Source organism: Peromyscus maniculatus, chromosome 2 (genome assembly GCF_049852395.1).
Source record: "Peromyscus maniculatus bairdii isolate BWxNUB_F1_BW_parent chromosome 2, HU_Pman_BW_mat_3.1, whole genome shotgun sequence".
Lineage (NCBI taxonomy): Eukaryota > Metazoa > Chordata > Mammalia > Rodentia > Cricetidae > Peromyscus > Peromyscus maniculatus.
In genome coordinates, this window is record NC_134853.1 from 136,435,406 (window position 1) to 136,448,626 (window position 13,221).

The following is a 13,221-nucleotide window of genomic DNA, read 5'->3' on the forward strand; positions in this document are numbered from 1 at the left end:
CGCTCTTACCTTCTCTCTCTCTCTCTCTCTCTCTCTCTCTCTCTCTCTCTCTCTCTCTCTCTCTCAAAACAGGGTTTCTCTGTGTAGCTCTAGCTGTCTTGGAACTCACTCTGTAGAGCAGGCTGGCCTCGAACTCACAGAGATCCACTTGCCTCTGCCTCCCGAGTGCTGGGATTAAAGGTGTGTGCCACCACTGCCCAGCTTTGCTCTTGCCTTCTTTTTTGAGACAGCGTCCGCTCACTGAACCTGGCACTCATTGTTTTGGCCAGGCTGGTTGGCCAATGAGCTCTAGGTATCCTCCTGTCTCTGCAACGCTGAGGCTGTGTCTGGCTTTCTAATGTGCATGGTGGGGATCCAAACTCAAGTCTTTATGCTTTCAAGGCAAGCACTTTACCTCCTGAGCTTATACTCTTGATTTTCTTCCTCCAGAGTATTTCATTTCCATTTGGCCACTTGTTTAAAATCAATCATTCCTATAAAGCCCAGGATAGAACATGTGTTGCCCTGGTTTCCTGGTTCATGCCCAGTATTATGCAGCGCCTGGCATGCACTTGATGTTCAGCAGGTGTCTGACGAATATACCTTGATTTTCTGTTCTGTCCTGATGTGGCTGAAGTTTTGGATTCAAGTGCAAGAATTTACATGTATTAAGTTTCATGTTATAGATCATCCCAGTTTATTAGTATTTTAATCTAATGTTTTTATTTACTAAGTACCTGCTGTTTGCTATGATCATATCCAGATATTGAAGATATAAAAAATTTGGCCATCCTTAGGCCATGAGGAGTATATAGTCTAGTTTAGAAGGCACACAAAAAAACGACAGTAATTCAGGGCTTGAGAGATGGCTCTGTGGTTAAGAGTGCTCACTGCTCTTCCAGGACACAGGTTCAGCTCCCAGCACCCACACGAGGCACCTCACAATCATCTGTAACTCCAGTTTCTGAGGCTCCAATGCCCTTTTCTGGCCTCCATGGGCAATGCATGCATGTGTGCACAGACGTTCATGCAGGCAGAACACCCATACACATAAAAGTATAGTCACCAAAAGGAAGAGAGAACGGCAATTGTAGTGCAGCTGTATCCAGAGGAAGCGGTAGCCCAGAGAAGAGAACGCTCAGAGCTGTCGGGGCAAGGAGACCTGGATTAGTTGACTATAATGAGGACGAGAGACAGGAAAGGCCTGCATGTGTCAGTGTAAGCAAGGGTAACCACGAGGGAGTCGAGGCAAGGAGCCCATGAAGATCAGAATTGTTCGCACACACAGACACACAGACACACAGACATGCTTGACTGATATTTTCTTCCTAGTCTACTCCCCACCCCACTTCAATCCGAAGAACATCATTTTGGTAGCTTCTGGTCACAGGAGGCCATTTCTCAGGCTAGCCACCAGTCATGCTCAGTCTGTGGGTCTGCTCTGGTCATGACCAGCACCGCTCTTTCCAGTGAAGACCTGTCAGCGCTGGCCATCTGACACCCCCCCCCCCCCCCACGTCACACTGCATCCTGCCAAACAGGTCTCTAAAGAACCTGACGAAGATGATGGCGATCTCAGGGCCTCGCTCTCCTCATGGGCGTGCACCTCACACCTATGCCTGCCTGACTTCCCCTCTCTCTCACTCTTTTTTGTTTATTTTTTCAAGACAGGTTTCTCTGTGTAGCCCTGGCTGTCCTGGAACTCAATATGTAGCCCAGGCTAGCCTTGAATTCAGAGATTAGCCTGCTTCTGCCTCCAGAGTGTTTTCTGCCTGCCTTTCACAGGATCTGTTCTCTCTGAATGGAGAGGCGGAGTGGAAGAGATGACCAGAAGACCTTACCGCTCTTCATGAAACCCCACGCCCCATGAACTACCCTCCCCTCTAGGCTCTTCCCAGTTCTCTGCCAGATTTTCTCCCTTTTTCTCCTTTGCAAATGTTCCTGCCTCTGTTTGGAACACCCTTTCTCTGGTTTTCAGCAAGCTGGTGCCCATGCCCTCCACCCTGTGGGAAGCAGTTAAAAGGTGCCAGTTTTGCCAGAGGTGCGGGGAATCAAACTCTACATGTTCACTTTTGAGCTACACCCTCAGCCTTTGGGCTTTTGAGATAGTCTTCCTATGTAGCTCAGGCTAGCTTTGAACTGGTTATGTCCCCTGGAATGGCCTCCCAAAGTCTCCCATGCCCAGCTGTCTCATTTTAAGGCTCCATAGTACCCTGCACTCACTTTGAAAATGGTGCTAAGTGAGTCTTATTTTGCTCTGAATGCTTTCGTATCCATTTTCCTTTCTTGCCTTTAATTGGTCATCATATGTTCAGGGACTATCATAGCACTTGGCATACACCAAGCTTTAAACAGCTATTTGTTGATTAAATTAACGATTCAATAAATAAATGACTGAATGAACAAACTTCTCATTGTTTTCCAAACACAACAGGCTTATTGATGACGGTGTCTTTCTCTGCATGTCATTCCAAACCCGGCTCTCTCTTCATTTCTCCCCACACTGCCAACAGGTCTATCCTTCACCCCCTTGCCCTCCATGGTAGATGGTGCCTCTGCCTGTCACTGCTTATGAGAAACCGGAGACTTTTTCGTCCTTCCTTTGCGCAGACATTCACTGCTCACTGAGTACCTGCGCCGAGTACTTACTAAACAACAGGACATGGCCCCAGACTTCAGAGTTGACTTTCTAGTTAGGATTAAGTTGTTAAATGGGTGATGTTTAAGCATAAGGGGTGTGTGCGCTAGTGCATGTGTGAAGGTCAGAGGTCAGGTGTCCTTCTCAATCTCTCTCCATCTTGCTTTTTTTGTTCTTTTGTTTTTCCATCCTGTATTTTGACAGGATGTCTCACTGAACCTGGTGCTCACCTATTTGGTTAGACTGGCTTATCAGTCAGCTCCAGGGATTCGCTCTTTGGCTGTTTTTACCTCTCTAGTGCTGGGATTACAGACACACACCACAGTGCTGGGATTACACACATACCACAGTGCTGGGATTACACACACCACAGTGCTGGGATTACACACACACACACACACACACACACAGAGACACACACCACAGTGCTGGGATTACACACACACACCACAGTGCTGGGGTTACATACACCATAGTGCTGGGATTACACACACACACACCACAGTGCTGGGATTACACACACACACCACAGTGCTGGGGTTACATACACCATAGTGCTGGGATTACACACACACACACCACAGTGCTGGGATTACACACACACACACACACACACACACACACACACACACCACAGTGCTGGGATTACACACACACACACCACAGTGCTGGGATTACACACACACACACACACACACACACACACACACACACACACCACAGTGCTGGGATTACACACACACACACACACCACAGTGCTAGGATTACATACACACACACACACACACACACACACACACACACACACACACCACAGTGCTGGGATTACACACACACACACACACACACACACACACCACAGTGCTGGGATTACACACACACACACACCACAGTGCTGGGATTACACACACACACACACACACACACACACACACACACACACACACACACCACAGTGCTGGGATTACGCACATACACACACACACACCCCACCATGACCGGCTTTTGTGGGGAAGCTAAGGATTGAACTCGGGTCATTACACTTTTGCAGCAAGCCCTTCACCACCTGAAAAGCATCTCCCGGACCCCAGAGTTAAGGTTTTGTGGGGTCTCTCTCTTCTCTGAGAGACTCTAGGAATGCTGCTTGACTCCTGATGCCCAAGAGAGATTGCACCCACTGGAAACCTGGTGAAGAGGAGAGAGTGTGAGCTTGGGCATCAGGAAGAGGTGGTCCTACATCCAAAGCCCTCCTTATCCTGACACATTTTATTAAATACTCCTTTCTGACAAAATATATAATATGCTCAAGTCCAACACATGAGTGCCTTTTCCACACTCGGTGTTCTGAAGGGCTTAATGACTCTGTAGGGAACAAGAGAGATAGAGCTGTCTCTCTCTGTCCTCAGGGGACTGGCTCTAACACCCCCTGGAGACATCCAAATCTGCAGCTGCTTAAATCCCTCATGCAAAATGATACTGTATTTGCATATAACGGGTGTCCACCCTGCTGCATGTTTTATAGTGTCTAGATTACTCACAACAACAATGGAAATGCTATGCATACAGCGGTGATTCTGTATTGTTTAGTGGAGAGTAGCAGGATAAATTTCTGTACTTGTTCAGAATAGACGCAAGGTTCTCTGTACTTTCCACCTGACCTGCAGATCTGGGGAGACGGACAACTGCTGCCCTGCCCTTAAAGAGTGTACCTGCATGGGAGAGTCAGACTCTGAACAAACAAACGGTGGCAGTTACAACCTGCTGTGCATGCAGCCCTAAAAGACAAATGATAAGAAACAGGAAGCCAGGTGAAATCCTTTATTGACTGGGAAGCACCTCCGAGGTACCAGCCTTTAAGGTCAGGTCGGGAGGATCAGCACGAACTGGCCACGGGAGGTGAGGAAGCGTGAACCGAGCAGGTGAGATGAGGGTCAGGGGAGACGGGAAGCAGATCTTTGCTGGATTAAGGATTATGGGTTTGACTCTTGGGGTCATGCATTTTAAAGATTCCTGGCTGCCGGTGGAGAGGCTGGGATGGGAGGCGGTGAGGACAGGAGAGAAAGCAAATAGAAGATGACAAGAAGTGACCGGCAACAGAAGAGGGTGGCCTCCTTTAGGGAGGTGGCGATTTTTTTTTTCTTTCAGATAAGGTCTTTGACTGATCTGGCACTCCCTATATAGACCAGGCTGGGCCTAACCTTGTGGATAACCTCCTGGGAGCTGGGATTAGAGGCCTACCCCATGATTCTCATCATTTTCTTTGTTTTGAGACTAGGTTTCACGCACTCCAAGCTGTCTTCAAACTCAGTGTGCAGCTGAGGATGACCTTGAAATCGATTCTCATGTCTCTCTCCCAAGTGCTGGGCTTTGAGGACCACACCACACCCAGCCTGAGCACCATTTTGACCTGGTTAGGTCAGGATGTGCTGTCAGTTTAAGTGTGGTGGTAGACAGGTGTCGGCCACTCTAAGTAGAACTCTTGGATAGGTCACAGTGGGACCGGGGATATGAGAAATCAAAAAAGGGACGTTAAGGTCGTGAATTCACTCATCGCTCTGAACTACATTTTCTTTTTCTTTCTTTCCTTCCTTCCTTTTTTTTTTTTCTTTTCCTCTCTCTATGCAGGGCCTCTCTATGTAGCCCTGCTTGTCTTAAAACTCGCTGTGTAGACCAGGCTGGCCTCAAACTCAGAGCTCCGCCTGCCTCTGCCTCCCGAGTGCTGGGATTAAAGGCGTGCACCACTACATCCACCTTTGCACCTGGCTTTTTATGTGGGTGCTGGGATTTGAACTCAGGTCCTCACTTTACATTCTGAGCCATTTCTTTAGCTTTCTCTCAGGTGTTCTCTAAGAGTCCGTATTGTTCTGGGGTTGGAAAGAGAGAGAGGGCTAGGGCTAGTTCATCAGTCAAAGAGCACTTCCTGCTCTTGAGAGAATTCAGGTTCAGTTCCCAGCACCCACATGGTGGCTCACAACTGTCTGTAGCTCTAATTTGAGGGGATCCAGTGTTCTCCTTTTTCTGGCTTCCCTGGGCACTGCATGCACACTGTGCATTTACACACACAATGTGGTGGTTTGGAAGAAAGTGGCCCCCAAAGGGAGGGGCACTACTGGGAGGTGTGGCCTTATTGGAGTAGGTGTGGCCTTGTTGGAGTAGGTGTGGCCTTGTTGGAGTGGGTGTGGCCTTGTTGGAGGAAGTGTGTCACTGTGGGGTGGGGCGCTTTGAGGTCTCCTTTGTTCAAGTTTTGCTCAGTGTGACACTCAGACCCCTTCCTGTTGCTTGCAGGTCAAGATGTAGGACATGCAGCTACTTCTCCAGCACCATGTCTGCCTGCAGGTCACCATCTTATACCATGCTGATAATGGACTAAACCTTTGAAAATGTAAGCCACCTCAGTTAAATGTTTTTCCTTATAAGAGTTGCCGTGATCATGGTGTCTCTTCACAGCTACAGAAACCCTAACTAAGACATATACACATAAAATAAAAATAAATACAATCTTTAAAACAACAACAAAAAGAATTTGCTGGTGCATCTCTTTAATCCCAGCACCAGGAAGGCAAAGAGGCAGGTGAATCTGTGAGTTTGAGGCCAGCTTGGTGTACACAGAGTCCCAGGCCAGCCAGGGCTGCATAGTGACACCCGTCTCAGAAAAACAGAAGGAATCTGTGTTCTAGGCATCTGACCATCAGCTAGCACTTCCGCTTTTTCAGTCTCTCTTTTTTAAAACGCTTATTTCAGTATTGTTACTTCTACGTCTGTATAGGTATATACCCATGAGTGCAGCGCCTACGGAGGTCAGAGGCCTTGGATCTCCTGGAGCTGGAGTTACAGGCAGATGTGAGCCACCCAGTGTGGGTGCTGGGAACCAAGCTCGGGTCTGGGCAACTGCAGTGTGCTCTTACCTGCTGAGCTATCTCTCCAGCAGCCCGCTTCACTCCTACAGCACGCCAGTCTTATAAACTGCCCCCAACCTGGCCTGGGGTTCTAGTACCCCAGACAGCTCTCAGCACACAGCCTGCAACTGCATCATATTCCAGAATCACCCAGCGACTGCTTTCTATAGATCCTGGCAAGGGCCGTAGCCCTGCGAGCATCACTTCCACACGATCACTTCCATCTCCCATCCCCAGCATGAGCGAGTTCTGGATTCCCTTAGCGATCCTGGAGTGGCCTGGTTTAGCTGGGCTGAGATTGTCTCCAAACACTGAAGCAGCACGGGAAGGGTGTAGACCATGGGCTTGATGCTGTAGGCCTGGCGCTGGCTCCTCTCACCGGACTCCACTCCAAACTCCTTGCCCTCCAGGGTTTACTTTTACCTCTACAGCAGCTCCCTGCAACTCTCTCTTCTTTCTGTGGTCCTTGTGCCTGGCCCATCCCTGAGGGCACCCCCCCAGCACCCACTGTGCCTGGCCCATCCCTGAGGACCCCTCCTCAGCACCCACTGTGCCTGGCCCATCCCTGAGGACCCCTCCTCAGCACCCACTGTGCCTGACCCATCCCTGAGGACCTCCCCCTTCTCCCCCTGAGCACCCAGTGCTCTCCATTTCCTGACTTTAAGCTCCTCTCTGCTTGCTGGACATACCAGTCTTGGCAACCAGAGCATGGGCAGTTATTGCCAATGCTATGCTTGTGGCTTGTGAAGGATGGAGCTCAGGGCCTCCATTGCCACTCTACAGTCTGGGGCCCTGTCTGCTACTTCCCCTGGAGCTCATGGGTCTTTTTGTTACATTAGTCAATTTCTCTTCAGGAAGGCATGATCTTGTAACACAGCACTGCTGCACTCCATGACTTCTTATTTTAGGTTGTTTATACATTTTAGTGTGTGTGTGTGTGTGTGTGTGTGTGTGTGTGTGTGTGTGTGTGTGTGTGCATATCCACCTGCCAGAGGTTGAAGTCAAGTATCTTCCTCAATGGCTCTCCACTTTATTTACCCAGGCAGGGTCTCTCACTGGAACCCACACTCCAACTGGACCAAACGAGCCAGCTTGTTCCAGGGAGCTTGTCTTTGCCTCCTGAGTGTTGGGATTATAGGTGGGCCACCATGCCCAGCATTTATGTGGGTGTTAGGAATCCAAACGCTGGCCCTCACATTGGCACGGTAGGTGTTTTACCCACGGAGTTATCTCTCCAGCCCTGGCCACTTCCTGAGAGACAGCCTTCAGCATGCGAGCTGCAGGGCTGGCTGGTGAGAATGTGGCTCTAAACGAGACAAACAGGGTCCTGCACCCAGAGGGCTCCCAGACTGGAGCGGGGGTCAGGCACTACGCAAATGTAATTACCCAATCTGTGGCTTGGCTCTAGTCAGGACTAAGTGATTCGAGGATAAATACAAGATGCCAGGCAGCTGCATACTGAGCCCCGACAGCCTCTGCTGTGTGAAATCATGAAGGGTGGCCTGATATAGTAGTTCTTTCTTTCCTCCTCCTCCTCCGAGGCCCTTTCTATTTCCTGAAGAGAAACTTCCAGAGCTAGCCCACACCACACCTCAGCTTGAAGAGGGGGGAAAGCCAGCACGGGCAACATGGGAGTTGATGCAAATATACCAGGGAAGATGGATGCACGCACGTGTGTGCACACTCATGTGCACACACCCATCACATGCATGCCTGCATCTGTACATGTGTACATCTGTACACACACACACACACACACACACACACAGACAGAGACAGAGAAAGAGAGAGAGCGCAGAGGGTGACCCATGAAACATGCCCTAGGGGGAAGAAGAGGAAGAAAAAAAATGAAATCCAAACAGTCTTTTTCACCCCGAAAACATATAATTTTGTGTAAATTTTTACTTTAAACATCTCTCTTTTCCTGAGCTGTGATATGGGTCCTGTCAAAGCCATGGCCAATTACTGCCATTAGGTTCCCATCAAGTCACTGCTTCTCCCCCTCTGCGCGGCCCTCGGCGCACAGGCCTATAATCTGCACTGGCTTTCACTCCATCACTCTCAGAAGGAACAAAATTGTTTTGTGTGGTTTTTTTAAAAGGGCCTTTATTTGGCCCCTGTCAACTCTGAAAAGAAGAGAGAAAAAGAGAGAGGGGGAGCGAGAAAAGAGGAGAAAGAAAGATTGTTTAAGTGTTTAACCATGAGACTGCCAACAGTAAGGATGAGGAAGTCAGTCAGCCCAGCTCCCCGCCGCGGGCCCAAGCTTGGGGACTCTCGGGACACTGAACATCTTTGGGGACATCTTTGGCCTTGCCACTTGCTCCCCTTTGTGGGGGATGCTCTCTTTGCCCTCAGAGGATGTCGTCTCACAGATCGGAAGACTCTCTCTCTGGAGATATCATCCAAGATCAGCCTGGTTATGAACTGCCACGCTAGCAGAATGTCACACACCCAAAAGCGGTTCCCCATGAGGCACGAGCTGTGAGGAGGCGGTGGACCAGAGAGGGCCCTCAGGAGCACTGGAGATTCAGTCAGTAGGGGCCAATAGACAGCGGCCTGAGGAGACACTGCTAGTTGGTTTCCTTGGCCTGGTCCTCCCTTGGCAAGGCTGGCTCCTTAGGTCACCTGTCTGCCCCAGAGAGGCTGAGCTCCCCGCTGGGAGAATCTTCCATTCTTTCTTCCCAAAGCTGAAAGCTGAGAGTCCCAGCCCCAGTTGAGAGGGCCGGTCTCCCTGGGCCGCTGTCACACCTTCCTGAGGTCTGCAGACACTTATCACAGCCCAGCTCTGCCAGGCGGGCGCAGCATGCCTCTCCACTCCCGCCGCCTCGGTCGACACTTAGCCAAGCTAAACAGATTTAGCCTCTTTAATCTTTCCTCATTAGCTGGCAATCTGGAAAGGAAACAAATGCTCACCCCATACAGGTTCAAGCTGTTGCTTTAACCTTGTAAAAGCGTGTAGGGTGCTGGGGCTGTGCAGGCCGTCAGCATCATTACGATGCGGGGCCACTCTGCTCAGCCCGCCCCTTCAGGGCCTTCCCCACACTTTTGGAAACTGCCCCATTGTGTCACGCCTCTTCTAAGTCCCAAGAGTTCTACATCCAAATGTTGTGCGTGTAGCCTCCACAGCAAGGCAGCTTCCAGGACCTTGAATGGTTCTCTTCAATGAGCAGGGGGATCCCCCCCCTACTCCACACCCCAAATGTGTTATTTGTTTCAACCCGCCTCTCCCTCCACAATTAGGAGCTCAGCCTGGGACTTCTTTGAGATCTTGTGTTATTTCGCCACCACACCTATCCATCAGCTTCTTCAGCTAGATGTCGTTTTCTCTCGTCCAAAAGAAGGCATGGTTAATTGTCCATCAGGAGGGTGCCCCTCTCCCTGAATGGATTCTCTGCTATTGACTTCTCCTTTCTATGCAGTTTTCATTTACATACCTACACCATAGGCAAATCCTGAACCTGTCTTAACAACAGCCACTTGTGGCACGCCCATTATAACACATCTGTTTCTCTGTTTTCAATTTGATCACTCAGTGTTATTCTGTTTGGTGTGGTTTAGCCCTTAGGCATGCCTACACACACACACACACACACACAGAGTTTACAATTTTATCTCACCCCCCCCCCAAAGGATAGACATTTCCCCCTTCATTGTATGTAGTTTCTAAACGGATAGGCTGAGGATTCTTAGGACTCCGATGCCATCTTTTAGAAAACAAGAATCATATCCACTCACTTCTCCAGCCTCTTCACGGTCCCTTTTACTTTCCATGATTTTCCAGACACAATTATAAGTGGCTCCATCAGCACCCTGCTTAGCATGTTCCCAGAACACTAGCCTTAATACCTCATGATGGATGTCATCCCGGCTTGCTGATTTGTGAAACCTTTACATTTTCTGAGCGTTCCTACCTGCTCTCTATCTGTAACGATTTTTTGCACAGTCTGCATTTACTTCCTAATTATCCAAATTCCTCTTTGTCATTTTTCTTCTTAAAGACTGATCTAAAATATGAGCTGCACATCTCTGCCCTATAGGAGGTAAGACGAATCTTCCAGAGCTGTTCATTTATTAGTGGTCTCTGTGCCCACTGGTCTTCCCTACCTCATCTTCAATCTCTCACTCTCTTTAACCCTTCACTAGTCCAGCTTTCTCCCAGCTCACAGGCCCCAAGATCGAGTCTCTTCCTGAAACTAATTCTTTTATTTTGCAGAAATAGAGGGTCCTCTCCGAAAGCTACCTCAGCAGGCCAGGCCTTTTCTTCTCCTATTCTCCATCTGAACTGTCCATAGCTCTCTCACAGTCCCTCCCCTGTCCCTCTCTTCTCCAGGCCCTGAGACAGACTGGCACCTTTGAAATAGAAGAAGAAAGTTGAGGTCAGCTGCCCGTTGCCCTGACCTTTATGTTGTCTCAGCCCCTGATGCCCCAAAAATGTTTTCTGTGCTGTTCAGGCCTACTGGCCTCCAGGTCTTAAAGAAATGTCCACTACCTCGACGTCCCAATGCCATAGCCAGCTCTTGCCTTTATCTCTAGACATGCTTCGTTTTCCTTACTTCCTCGGAGTCTGTCTCTTTCTCATTTTGTTCATTCATTCAGCATGTGTTAAGTCCTCAAGTGGCGCTCACAACACTGGGGACAAAAAGCAAGATGCTCACTCTCAGAGTACTCAGGCCTAATGGAGGAGAGACCTTAAGTATACACAATCTCTCAACTCAGTGTTCCATCAAGGAAGTACTGCACTAGGAGGAAGTAGAACCAGGGGGCAGAATTTACATTGGGAAGACAGAAAGGGTTCTTGGAGCTGTAAATCAAGGAGATGGAAGTGGGTAAGGGTCATGTGAGGTACGTGTTAAGACCCTGAAAAGGAAAGCTGGGTCATCTGATGACCCCAAGGAGCAGCATTTGGCTGAGCCCAGGAAGGGGAGAGAGCCCCAAGCTGAGGCTAGAGCAGTCGCCTTATTTGAGCATGGGACCAAGACTCCAAGCAGGTTTGAGAAGGAAGGACATGCTCCATAGTGCCCTGGAGTGGCCAAGGGAGCAACTTTTTCCTTATTTCCACGTCTTTGTTCTACACACACACACACACACACACACACACACACACACACCCTTACCCTCAGGAAAAGCCAGAGCTGGTGAAAACCTAAATGCCACTACTGGATTTATTTCCTCTTTTGCTTTAGCTAACCTGAGTGACCTTCTGATATTGTCATCCATGAATGGGACCGACTGTCTCAGCTAAAGAAGACACAGCTTCACTAAAGAACGCTGCTCTGGGGGACAGGTGGACGTGGGAGGGGTGAGAGACGGGCAGTTTGGAAAAGGCTCTCTCAGGTCATCCTGGGTGGCATCCAGAGGAGGCTCCACTTCGCACCAATTCCTTGAGTCTGTTTCCTCCATAAACGAGAGTAAGTCTTGCCTTTTCTCCCCCACGGCAGAAGAGTGATGGAGCAGGTCTTCTGAGACCAGCAGAGTCTTCTTCAGACTCTTCTACCACTGGGGACCCAGGAAGAGGTGAAGGCATTGTGGTTGCTATGTGAAGTAGGAAGAGACCAGGGAGAGCAAGGAAGGCCTGCTCTAAGACTCAGGGAAGATGGGAAGGCACGAGATGTAGAGATGTAGCCCTGGGACCCGAGAAGGAGACCACCTTGGCTTTTGATTCTGATTTCCAGCTGTGCTATATTCAATTTTGTTCCACGTGGCTGATGGAACTCTTGGGAAGGGCCTTTAGGGCCCATCCAGGCCGAGTTTCACCATGAGCAGAACCTCCTCTCCAGATCCTCTGCCATGTTCTGATGTGCCCAGGCCAAGAGTGCACTTTTTGAAGATGAGAGACAAGGGTGTGTGTATGGGGGGTGGGGTGGGTAGCTATTAAAGGGAGGGTAGAAGGTTCTCACCTTTCTGTGCTGAAGCCCTGACCATCTGCACCCCATCAGCTCGCCCATCTTTCCTGTGGTGTGCATGTGCAGACTCAACGACTTCCCAGATGGGACCCGAGCCAAGAACACCAAGGGTTTCTCGGACTGTCCACCAGGAGAGGGTCCTCTGCCCAGCCTAAGGAACAATCCCACTCCCCACCCTCCCACCCAGCCCCTCCTCAGGAAAGAAAGGTCATTCCCTCCCCCCTCCTCTCCACAGCAGCTTTTCAAAGGTTAAATTCAACCAGTGCGCCCCACCCCCCTCACGCCCACCCCCAACAAGAGAGGAAAAGTTAATTGAAAATGCTGTTTAATTTTTCAGCTCCAGTGGCTCCTACCCCAGCACAGATGGCTCCCCCAGGACTGTCTGTCCCTAGTCCATCTCTACCACGGCACCCCCCCACCCCCTACCCCACCCCCACCTCCACCCCGCCAAGCATGGGGGCTGAGGCGCAGTCCACAGTGGCTCAAAGGGAGGAAAAAAAAAAAGAAGGGGGGATAGGTGGGGGGGTGAGCACCTCCACACAAAAGAGCATTCTGAGCCCTTGGTTCCCTGGCCCAGAGAACAATGCTCCGACTTGATCCTTTCATAAAGAGAGTTTCTGGTGTCAGGAGGCAGCCGCCCAGCGCCCAAGCCGCCCACCCTGGCCACTTCACTGTCCCACCACCAACGGCTGTGCTGGCTGGGTTTCATTCGGTACCTCCCTCTGCGTCCAGCTGGAAGGGAGTGCGGTACCAGCCCCCACCCCACTCCCGGCCTGCTTGCTACTTGTTGCCCCCTAAAGGCTCT

The 13,221-nt window shown here is 50.0% G+C and overlaps 1 protein-coding gene across 3 annotated transcripts in view; it reads right to left on the minus strand.

Annotated features, from left to right (window-relative positions):
• Positions 1–13,221, minus strand: part of Rnf220 (ring finger protein 220) — a 236,326-nt gene that overhangs the window by 128,907 nt on the left and 94,198 nt on the right. The gene's annotated exons all lie outside the window — the stretch shown is intronic.